Source organism: Triticum aestivum, chromosome 7B, assembly GCF_018294505.1.
Source record: "Triticum aestivum cultivar Chinese Spring chromosome 7B, IWGSC CS RefSeq v2.1, whole genome shotgun sequence".
NCBI classification, from domain to species: domain Eukaryota; kingdom Viridiplantae; phylum Streptophyta; class Magnoliopsida; order Poales; family Poaceae; genus Triticum; species Triticum aestivum.
This window is the reverse complement of record NC_057813.1, coordinates 754070294-754080175: the sequence shown is the minus strand read 5'-3', so window position 1 is coordinate 754080175 and position 9882 is coordinate 754070294.

Genomic DNA, 9882 nt, shown 5'->3' with positions numbered 1-9882 from the left:
GAGGGTTTGGTTGGGATGCTGGGAGCGACGAGTGAGCGAGTGGGAGTGTGGGCTGTACGACCTCATAGGCTTCCTAATAAAAAGTAAAATTGGAAAAAACTATAAAATAAATCAAAAACTCTGATTTTTTTAATTGGTGCATACTTTGACAAATTTTCTCAGTTCATACAAAATTTCATTTTGAAAGAACATTCATGAAAGTTGTGGTAAAAAAAATCCAAAAACATTTTGGAGTGTTGTATATTTTTTGCCATGACTTGCACGAATGTTATTTTGACGTGAAAATTTACAAGCACTGAGACCATTTTTCAAAGCTTGCACCCCAAAAAAATTACCATTTTTTGATTTTTTTTTCACTTTTTTGGAATTTACTGTTCGTCCCAAGCTCAAACGAGCTCGGGAGTAGAAGGTGATTGTCGGTGTCAAAACCGGCGGATCTCGGGTAGGGGGTCCCGAACGGTGCGCCTAAGCCTAATGGTAACAGGAGGCGGGAGACACAATGTTTACCCAGGTTCGGGCCCTCTCTATGAAGGTAATACCCTACTTCCTGCTGGATTGATCTTGATGATATGAGTATTACAAGAGTTGATCTACCACGAGATCGTAATGGCTAACCCTAGAAGCTAGCCTACGATTATGATTGTTGTAGTTCTACGGACTAAAACCTCCGGTTTATATAGACACTGGAGGGGGATAGGGTTACACAAAGTCGGTTACAGAGAAAGGAATCTACATATCTGAATCACCAAGTTTGCCTTCCACGCAAAGGAGAGTCCCATCCGGACACGGGACAAAGTATTCTATCTTGTATCTTCATAGCCCAACAGTCCGGCACATGCATATAGTCCGGCTGTCCGAGGACCGCTTAATCCAGGACTCCCTCAGGTTTCAATGACGATGAGTCCGGCGCGCAGATTGTTTTTGGCATTGCAAGGCGGGTTCCTTCTCCAAATACTCCCAAGTAGACTTTGAACATAAGAATGGTGTCCGACTCTGCAAAACAAATTCCACATACCGCTGTAGAGAGTATAATATCCCACGAGTCCAATCTGCTGACAACTCACAGCGTGACATCACACCATGGCCTGGTCTTTATTCGAACCATTTTTATCCTGCCCCTCTATATTTCGAGGTGCGGTTTTATTGGCACGTCTTGTCAAAGCAGAGATCGTGTCCCCTTATCACGGGATTCTCATCAATGCGGGTATGGGTAACCCAACTGTGCCATCAACACGGTGCTTGAGGAATAAGCTAGTTTTTAGGGCGAGTGTGGATGCGCATGATTTTACTGCCTTTATAAAGGGACAACGGTTCCCCTTTTTCACCCACGCCTTCTTCTTCCTCTGCTCATTCCCTCTCGAGCTCTAGTGCCCAAGCTTTCGCCTTCTCTGCCCAAAAAAGCGTTTCGATCATGTCCGGATCCGGAGCAAGAGGCAAGTGGATGGCCTCCTCCGTCAAGGAGAAGGACATAAAGAAGCTCCGGGAGGCCGGATACTTAGCCAAGAAGGTCAACCATCGGCTTCCGGCCAAGGGACAAATTGTCCCTACCCCAGAACCCCAAGAAAGGGTAGTGTTCGTTTTTCACTTCGTCCGCGGGCTGGGATTTCCCCTCCACCCATTTGTCTGCGGACTGATGCATTATTACGGGCTGGACTTCCATGATCTGGCCCCCAACTCCATCCTCAACATATCAGCATTTATTATCGTGTGTGAGGCCTTTCTCCGCATCCCACCCCATTTCGGGTTATGGCTGAAGACTTTCAATCTGAAGCCAAAGGTGGTGAGCGGTTAGCAAGCGGAGTGTGGAGGCACTATGGTGGGCAAGATGCCCAATGTTACCTAGCCCGAAGGCTCCTTTGTGGACATGCTAAAGGGGTGGCAGTCGGGATGGTTCTACATCACCGAGCCGCGTGACACTAACTGGGCGGCGGCCCCCGAATTCCGATCCGGATTCCCAATGCGGCTCACCTCCTGTCAAGAGAAGGTCCTGACCTGGGGCTCTTCGAACGAGGTGTTCGGGCTCCAGACGTGCATCCAAAACATGATAAACAAGAGAATCAAGCTTGTCAACGTGGTACAAGTCATGCTCATTCACCGAACCCTTCCGTGCCAACACCGGTCCTGCAATTCGTGGGAGTTCAATCCGGCCAAGCACCAGACGCTGCTAGAGCCCTTCGGCACAACGCATGAACATATCTGGAAAGTGCTTTTTAAGGCCAGAGAGACACCACCGCCCACGACCGAGGATTGTTGGCTTAGCTCAAAACGCCAGGCTAATCCGGTAAGTTTTTACATGTTTTTCAAGTTATACCTTTTATAGGCATATTTGAGGCGGGAGTCTAAGCTTCCCCCTTGATTTATTCAGGCCTGGATAGAGATAGCGAAGCGGATTGACTGTCTTGCTCCACTGCCCGAAGGCCCAGAAACCCCACTTCTGACCAAGATACTTTTTCAGGCACCTTACGAGGTGCCGGAGAATAAGGCCAAGAAGAAGGCCTAGGGGACTAGAGACGGTCTCCGTTGCAAGGGTGCCTCAGACACAGTGTCTGAAGACGTCGAGGATCGCTCCTCCACCACCGAAGACGACGTGGAAGAGGAGGAGGAAGAAGAAATCCGTCCCCCTATAGGGAGGGAGAAAAAAGAGGGTGGCCTCCACTCATTCGGAGGCCAGGGCGTCCAAGAAGGGGAAAACTTCTCCTTTGGACTATCCCAGGACAGCTACCGACAGCAGCCAGGAATGGGCGCCCAGGGTCAAGCCCCTGGCTAAATCGTAAGTATCCGAACACAATAATGTATCCGACCTTTTTACTTCATTGTTTTTAACGTGCGGGGTCATGCACTTGCAGTCCAGCTCGGTGCAACATCGAGCTATCCTCCTCTTCGGAGGGATCGCTGGACCCATCGGTGATGGATAGCGGGTCCCTTCCAGCGGCCTCCTCACCCAAGGCCGCGGTCAACACCGAGGTGTTGTCTCGAGGGATCCCGGGCCAGGGAGAGGCCCAGGAGGCCGCCCCGGTGGTGCCGGAGGGTGGAACCTCGCCCGCCGAACATATGGGGGAACAAGTCCCCACAGAGACTGATGGTGGGGACTACTTTTAATCCGGCCCCCAGCCGAATACTATTCCGGAGATCCATGTGGCTCCAGAATCAGGCAAGCAGCCCTTTAATGAAGGGGGCATGCCTGTTCCAACGGTGGCCTCCGTCCATCCAGAGGCGCCGAACAATTTGCTAGAAGCGTTGCAAGGCGCTTCCATTGTGGAGGAACACCACACCCTCATGGGTGTGGTGATTGAGAGGATTCAGTCCGCGAAAAGCGGACTGACCGACGCGTGTACGAGCCTTCTAACAAGCTTCGAGGTAAGCCACGCGACTTAAAAGGGAATGCCACAGTATAGGAAGTAGCCCCTGATGCTCTGTCCGGTGTTTGGAAAGAAAAGCCGAACAAAGAATCAAATGAATTTCGCAGGAGACTAATTTAAAATGTTTATGTGAACAAACAGGCATCGTTGCTAGCTGCATCCGCTCATACTGCGGAAGTCACCGGGCTAAAGCAGAGTCTGAAGCGGGCTGAGGAAGAGCTCGGCCGCGTAAAGGAGCAGCTAAAAGAAAGCGAAGGTATGCGTTGATTTGTATCAAAATTCTGATACGACGAACGTTTTGTTCTAACTTAAAGTGTCATTTATATTTATTAGGGGCCATGACCGAAGTAATGGCCCTCACAAAGGCACTGGCTGAAGCCGAGGACAAGGCGGCCAAGGAGCGGGGCGCATGTGAAAAGCATGAAGCCCGGGTCAAGGAGGTCCAGCAAGAGCTCCAGGATGCAGTCGAAAGATGTGAGTCCTTGGAGCGTGATTTTAAGGAGCAAGAGTCCGAACTTGTGAAGGCCCGCCAGAGCGCACAAGATGCCCGAGCCGAAGCCCAAGGCGCCCTCCAGGAAATCCAGGTGGCCAAAAAGATCGCAGCGGGTAAGGCTTTTATAATGTAGAGCAAATATGTGAGGAAAAGGTTCCTTTTACTGACCCGGATTTGGAGCTCTCCAGGGGCGTTGGTGGTTCTGCCGCGCAGCGTGTCAGATGCTGCAGAATTCTATCGAGCCGAAGAGGGAAGCACTACAAAGAAGCTGTTCTGGTCGCAATACCTTGCGTCAGAACCTCCGGTGCCTTTTAGCGACCAGCTGAAACAACTGGTCGAGCTGCATAAAGCGGCCGAACTAGCCATGAAGGATTTGATAATCCGGCTATGGCCTGCCGAAGCTATTCCTAGTAGCTACTTTGGACTCATGAAGCGGCTACTCAGTGCCTGTCCTTGGCTTGATGCCATTAAACAGTCTGTCTGCATTGAAGGTGCACGAATGGCCTTCGCCCGCGCTAAGATGCACTGGGCGAAGATGGACGCCACGAAGTTGATGACCGAAGGACCGCCCGAAGGCAAGGAGCACCGTAAGCCCGAGTTGTATTATGATAGTGTCACGGAGGGGTCCCGCCTTGTGGCGGAGCAATGTGCTAAGGATATCATATTCCCATGAATACACTCATGTCTATCATGTCCTGTAATATAAAACAGTTCAGTTATGTAGTGTAAAGTTTGTTTAAAACTACACCTCCTGTGCGGACGTTTTTATAAATCTGAGAAATGCCAGTCGTCGGCTTCTGCCCCCACGTAGGTAGTACGGGGGTGTTCGGGATGAATCTAAACACTCTTTATCCAAGGTTTTGGTCCTTTAAAGAGGTGTTCAGCGCAACGAACTAGGCAATCGGACTATTCGGCTTTATCATTCTCACTTAGCCATAGGAGTTTGATGAGACAAACTTAGGCGTAGCCCCTGGTGTTCGGAAGACCAAACTTGGGGCTCTATATATGCTTAATCGGATAAAACCCGATTCATCGCATGATGCGGAAAAAATCGCTAAAGATTTGTAACCTCTCGAACAGCTGACCGGCTCTCGCCGCATCATGACAGTCAGTTTTCGGCTTTCTCTACTGAGGTGCTCATCTGAAATAACCAGGACACAATCGCAGTATAGTTCTCCCTTTACTATCCTATCCAATATAGCGAAACGTAGGGTAGCAAGCACAGGAGCCGGGCAACCCAACTATTGACCCAAGACATAATTCGGAGCCGATGCATATAATGCTACAATTCGGGGTGCCGAACTACCGTAAAAATGTTCGGACTTTCTTGCCGTGTTATGGGGCGTAATGAAGCCCCTGGCGAATTAAGCCGTACCAGAGTGTACGAGTGAAAATGATAACAATATATATAAAGAAAAGGAAAAAATTAAGTAACAAGCTGACGCTGCAAATATGGAGCCGCGATATATTTTTCTATTGTAATTTAATTAGTACGCCAAGGCATACTTGTACAAATAGTACCATAAGGAATAAGGCTATTTAACATGCCATGGCCAAGGGCAGGGTGCATGCAGGTTTTAAGATAGGTATAACGATCGTTAGCAAAGACCACCTGTGAATTCCCTTGTACGTTTAAGCCTTTTGCCTTCTTGGCGTAGACGTCCCTTGATAGGTCCGATGATCAGGTTGTCCGGAAGCGAGGCAGAAGAAAGAAACCTGAAAAGAAAACGAAATAGTGAAATGATGCGGGTCCAGGAGCGGTTGAGCCATATTGTGAACCCTGGTCTAGCTGTGCCTCCGTCTATGCCCATGGTATTTTGAGTGCGTAATTATGTACGGGCGGCACGAATGTCGCCGCTTGATTGAGGCTAGGACGGAGGCCGAATTGCTAGTCGAGCTCTAGACGGGTTGGACAGTCTTGCTGCAGAGTAGTTCGGACTCGCTTGACGGTGCCCGGGGGCTTTATTGCCGAATTGAGGTTCTGCCTAAGAAGGCTACTCTGTACTTCCGCTGCAAGGGCCGCGGTGTGTTCCTCGGTGCGGAGGGAGCGCTCCGTATTTCCGTTGACCGTTATGACACCGTGTGGTCCGGGCATCTTGAGCTTGAAATAGGTGTAGTGCGGCACCACATTGAATCGAGTGAACGCGGCTCATCCGAGCAATGCGTGATAGCCACTGCGGAAAGGGATGATATCGAAGATCAATTCTTCGCTTCAGAAGTTATCCGGGGATTCGAAGACCACTTCTTGTGTGATTGAGCCTGTGCAGTAGGCCTCCACACCTGGTATGACACCTTTAAAGGTGGTTTTTATGGGTTTGGTCCTTGAGGAATCGATACCCATTTTGCACACTGTATCCTGATAGAGCAGGTTTAGGCTGCTTCCACCGTCCATGAGGAATCGTGTAAGGTGGAACCAATCGATGATAGGGCCGAGCACCAGTGCGGCTGAACCGCCATGACGAATGCTGGTCGAATGGTCCCTTCGAACAAAGGTGATCGAACAGGAGGACCATGGGTTGTACTTTGAGGTGACTGGATCCATCGCGGAGACGTCCCTTAGCGCGCGATTCCGCTCCCTTCTCGGGATATGGGTAGCATATATCATGTTCACCGTTTTGACTTGGGGGGGAAACTTCTTCTTGTTGGGGAACGTTGCAGAAAATAAAAATTTTCCTACGGTTTCACCAAGATCAATCTATGAGTTCATCTAGCAACGAGAGAGAGGAGTGCATCTACATACCCTTGTAGATCGAGCGGAAGCGTTCAAGAGAATAGGGTTGAGGGAGTCGTACTCGTCGTGATCCACATCACCAGAGATCCTAGCGCCGAACGGACGGCACCTCCGCGTTCAACACACGTACGGTCAGCGTGACGTCTCCTCCTTCTAGATCCAACAAGGGGGAATGAGAGGTTGATGAAGATTCAGCAGCACGACGGCGTGGTGGTGGATGCAGCAGGGATCCGGCAGGGCTTCGCCAAGCGTCTGCGGGAGGGAGAGGTGTAGCAAGGGGGAAGGGAGGCGCCAAGTGCCAGGGTGCGGCTGCCCTCCCACCCCCTCTATATATAGGGTCCCCAGGGGGGCGCCGGCCCTAGGAGATGGGATCTCCTAGGGGGGGGGGGCGGCGGCCAAGGGGGGAAACTTGGCCCCCAAGGCAAGTGGAGGCGCCCCCTCCCCTAGGGTTCCCAACCCTAGGCGCAGAAGGCTGCCCTCCCAACTCCTCATGACGTCCAGGATCTCATCCGGGACTCCGAACATCTTTCAGTTTGCTGCATACTCATATCTCTACAACCCTAGCGTCACCGAACCTTAAGTGTGTAGACCCTACGGGTTCGAGAGACACATAGACATGACCGAGACGGCTCTCCGGTCAATAACCAACAGCGGGATCTGGATACCCATGTTGGTTCCCACATGCTCCTCGATGATCTCATCGGATGAACCACGATGTCGAGGATTCAAGCAACCCCGTACACAATTCCCTTCGTCAATCGATATGTTACTTGCCCGAGATTCGATCGTCGGTATCCCAATACCTCGTTCAATCTCGTTACCGGCAAGTCACTTTACTCGTACCGTAATGCATGATCCCGTGACCAGACACTTGGTCACTTTGAGCTCATTATGATGATGCATTGCCGAGTGGGCCCAGAGATACCTCTCCGTCATACGGAGTGACAAATCCCAGTCTCGATCCGTGTCAACCCAACAGACACTTTTAGAGATACCCGTAGTATACCTTTATAGTCACCCAGTTACGTTGTGACGTTTGGTACACCCAAAGCACTCCTACGGTATCCGGGAGTTACACGATCTCATGGTCTAAGGAAAAGATACTTGACATTGGAAAAGCTCTAGCAAACGAACTACACGATCTTGTGCTATGCTTAGGATTGGGTCTTGTCCATCACATCATTCTCCTAATGATGTGATCCCGTTATCAATGACATCCAATGTCCATAGTCAGGAAACCATGACTATCTGTTGATCAACGAGCTAGTCAACTAGAGGCTCACTAGGGACATGTTGTGGTCTATCTATTCACACATGTATTACGATTTCCGGATAACACAATTATAGCATGAATAAAAGACAATTATCATGAACAAGGAAATATAATAATAATCCTTTTATTATTGCCTCTAGGGCATATTTCCAACAGTCTCCCACTTGCACTATAGTCAATAATCTAGTTACATTGTGATGAATCGAACACCCATAGAGTTTTGGTGTTGATCATGTTTTGCTCGCGGAAGAGGTTTAGTCAACGGATCTGCGACATTCAGATCTGTATGTACTTTGCAAATATCTATGTCTCCATCTTGAACATTTTCACGGATGGAGTTGAAACGACGCTTGATGTGCCTGGTCTTCTTGTGAAACCTGGGCTCCTTGGCAAGGGCAATAGCTCCAGTGTTGTCACAGAAGAGAGTGATCGGCCCCGACGCATTGGGTATGACTCCTAGGTCGGTGATGAACTCCTTCATCCATATTGCTTCATGCACTGCCTCTGAGGCTGCCATGTACTCCGCTTCACATGTAGATCCCGCCACGACGCTCTGCTTGCAACTGCACCAGCTTACTGCTCCACAATTCAACATATACACGTATCTGGTTTGTGACTTAGAGTCATCCAGATCTGTGTCGAAGCTAGCATCAACGTAACCCTTTACGACGAGCTCTTCGTCACCTCCATAAATGAGAAACATGTCCTTTGTCCTTTTCAGGTACTTCAGGATATTCTTGACCGTTGTCCAGTGTCCTTGCCGGGATTACTTTGGTACCTTCCTACCAAACTTACGGCAAGGTTTACATCAGGTCTGGTACACAGCATGGCATACATAATAGATCCTATGGCTGAGGCATAGGGATGACACTCATCTCTTCTTTATCTTCTGCCATGGTCGGGCATTGAGCTGAGCTCAATCTCACACCTTGCAATACAGGCAAGAACCCTTTCTTGGACTGATCCATATTGAACTTCTTCAATATCTTATCAAGGTATGTGCTTTGTGAAAGACCTATGAGGCATCTCGATCTATCCCTATAGATCTTGATGCCTAACATGTAAGCAGCTTCTCCAAGGTCCTTCATTGAAAAACACTTATTCAAGTAGGCCTTAATGTTGTCCAAAAGTTCTATATAATTTCCCATCAAAAGTATGTCATCTACATATAATATGAGAAATGCTACAGAGCTCCCACTCACTTTCTTGTAAACGCAGGCTTCTCCATAAGTCTGCATAAACCCAAACGCTTTGATCATCTCATCAAAGCGAATGTTCCAACTCCGAGATGCTTGCACCAGCCCATAAATGGATCACTGGAGCTTGCACACTTTGTTAGCATTCTTAGGATCGACAAAACCTTCCGGCTGCATCATATATAGCTCTTCCTTAAGATAGCCGTTAAGGAATGCCGTTTTGACGTCCATCTGCCATATCTCATAATCATAGTATGCGGCAATTGCTAACATGATTCGGACGGACTTCAGCTTCGCTATGGGAGAGAAAGTCTCATCGTAGTCAACCCCTTGAACTTGCCGATAACCCTTAGCGACAAGTCGAGCTTTATAGATGGTGACATTACCATCCGCGTCCGTCTTCTTCTTAAAGATCCATTTGTTTTCTATCGCTCGCCGATCATCGGGCAAGTCTGTCAAAGTCCATACTTTGTTTTCATACATGGATTCTATCTCGGATTGCATGGCTTCAAGCCATTTGTTGGAATCTGGGCCCGCCATCGCTTCTTCATAGTTCGAAGGTTCACCGTTGTCTAACAACATGATTTCCAGGACAGGGTTGCCATACCACTCTAGTGTGGAATGTGTCCTTGTGGACCTACGAAGTTCAACAGCAACTTGATCCGAAGTACCTTGATCATCATCATTAATTTCCTCTCCAGTCGGTGTAGGCACCACAGGAACATTTTCTGAGCTGCACTACTTTCCGGTTCAAGAGGTAGTACTTCATCGAGTTCTACTTTCCTCCCACTTACTCCTTTCGAGAGAAACTCTTTTTCCAGAAAGGATCC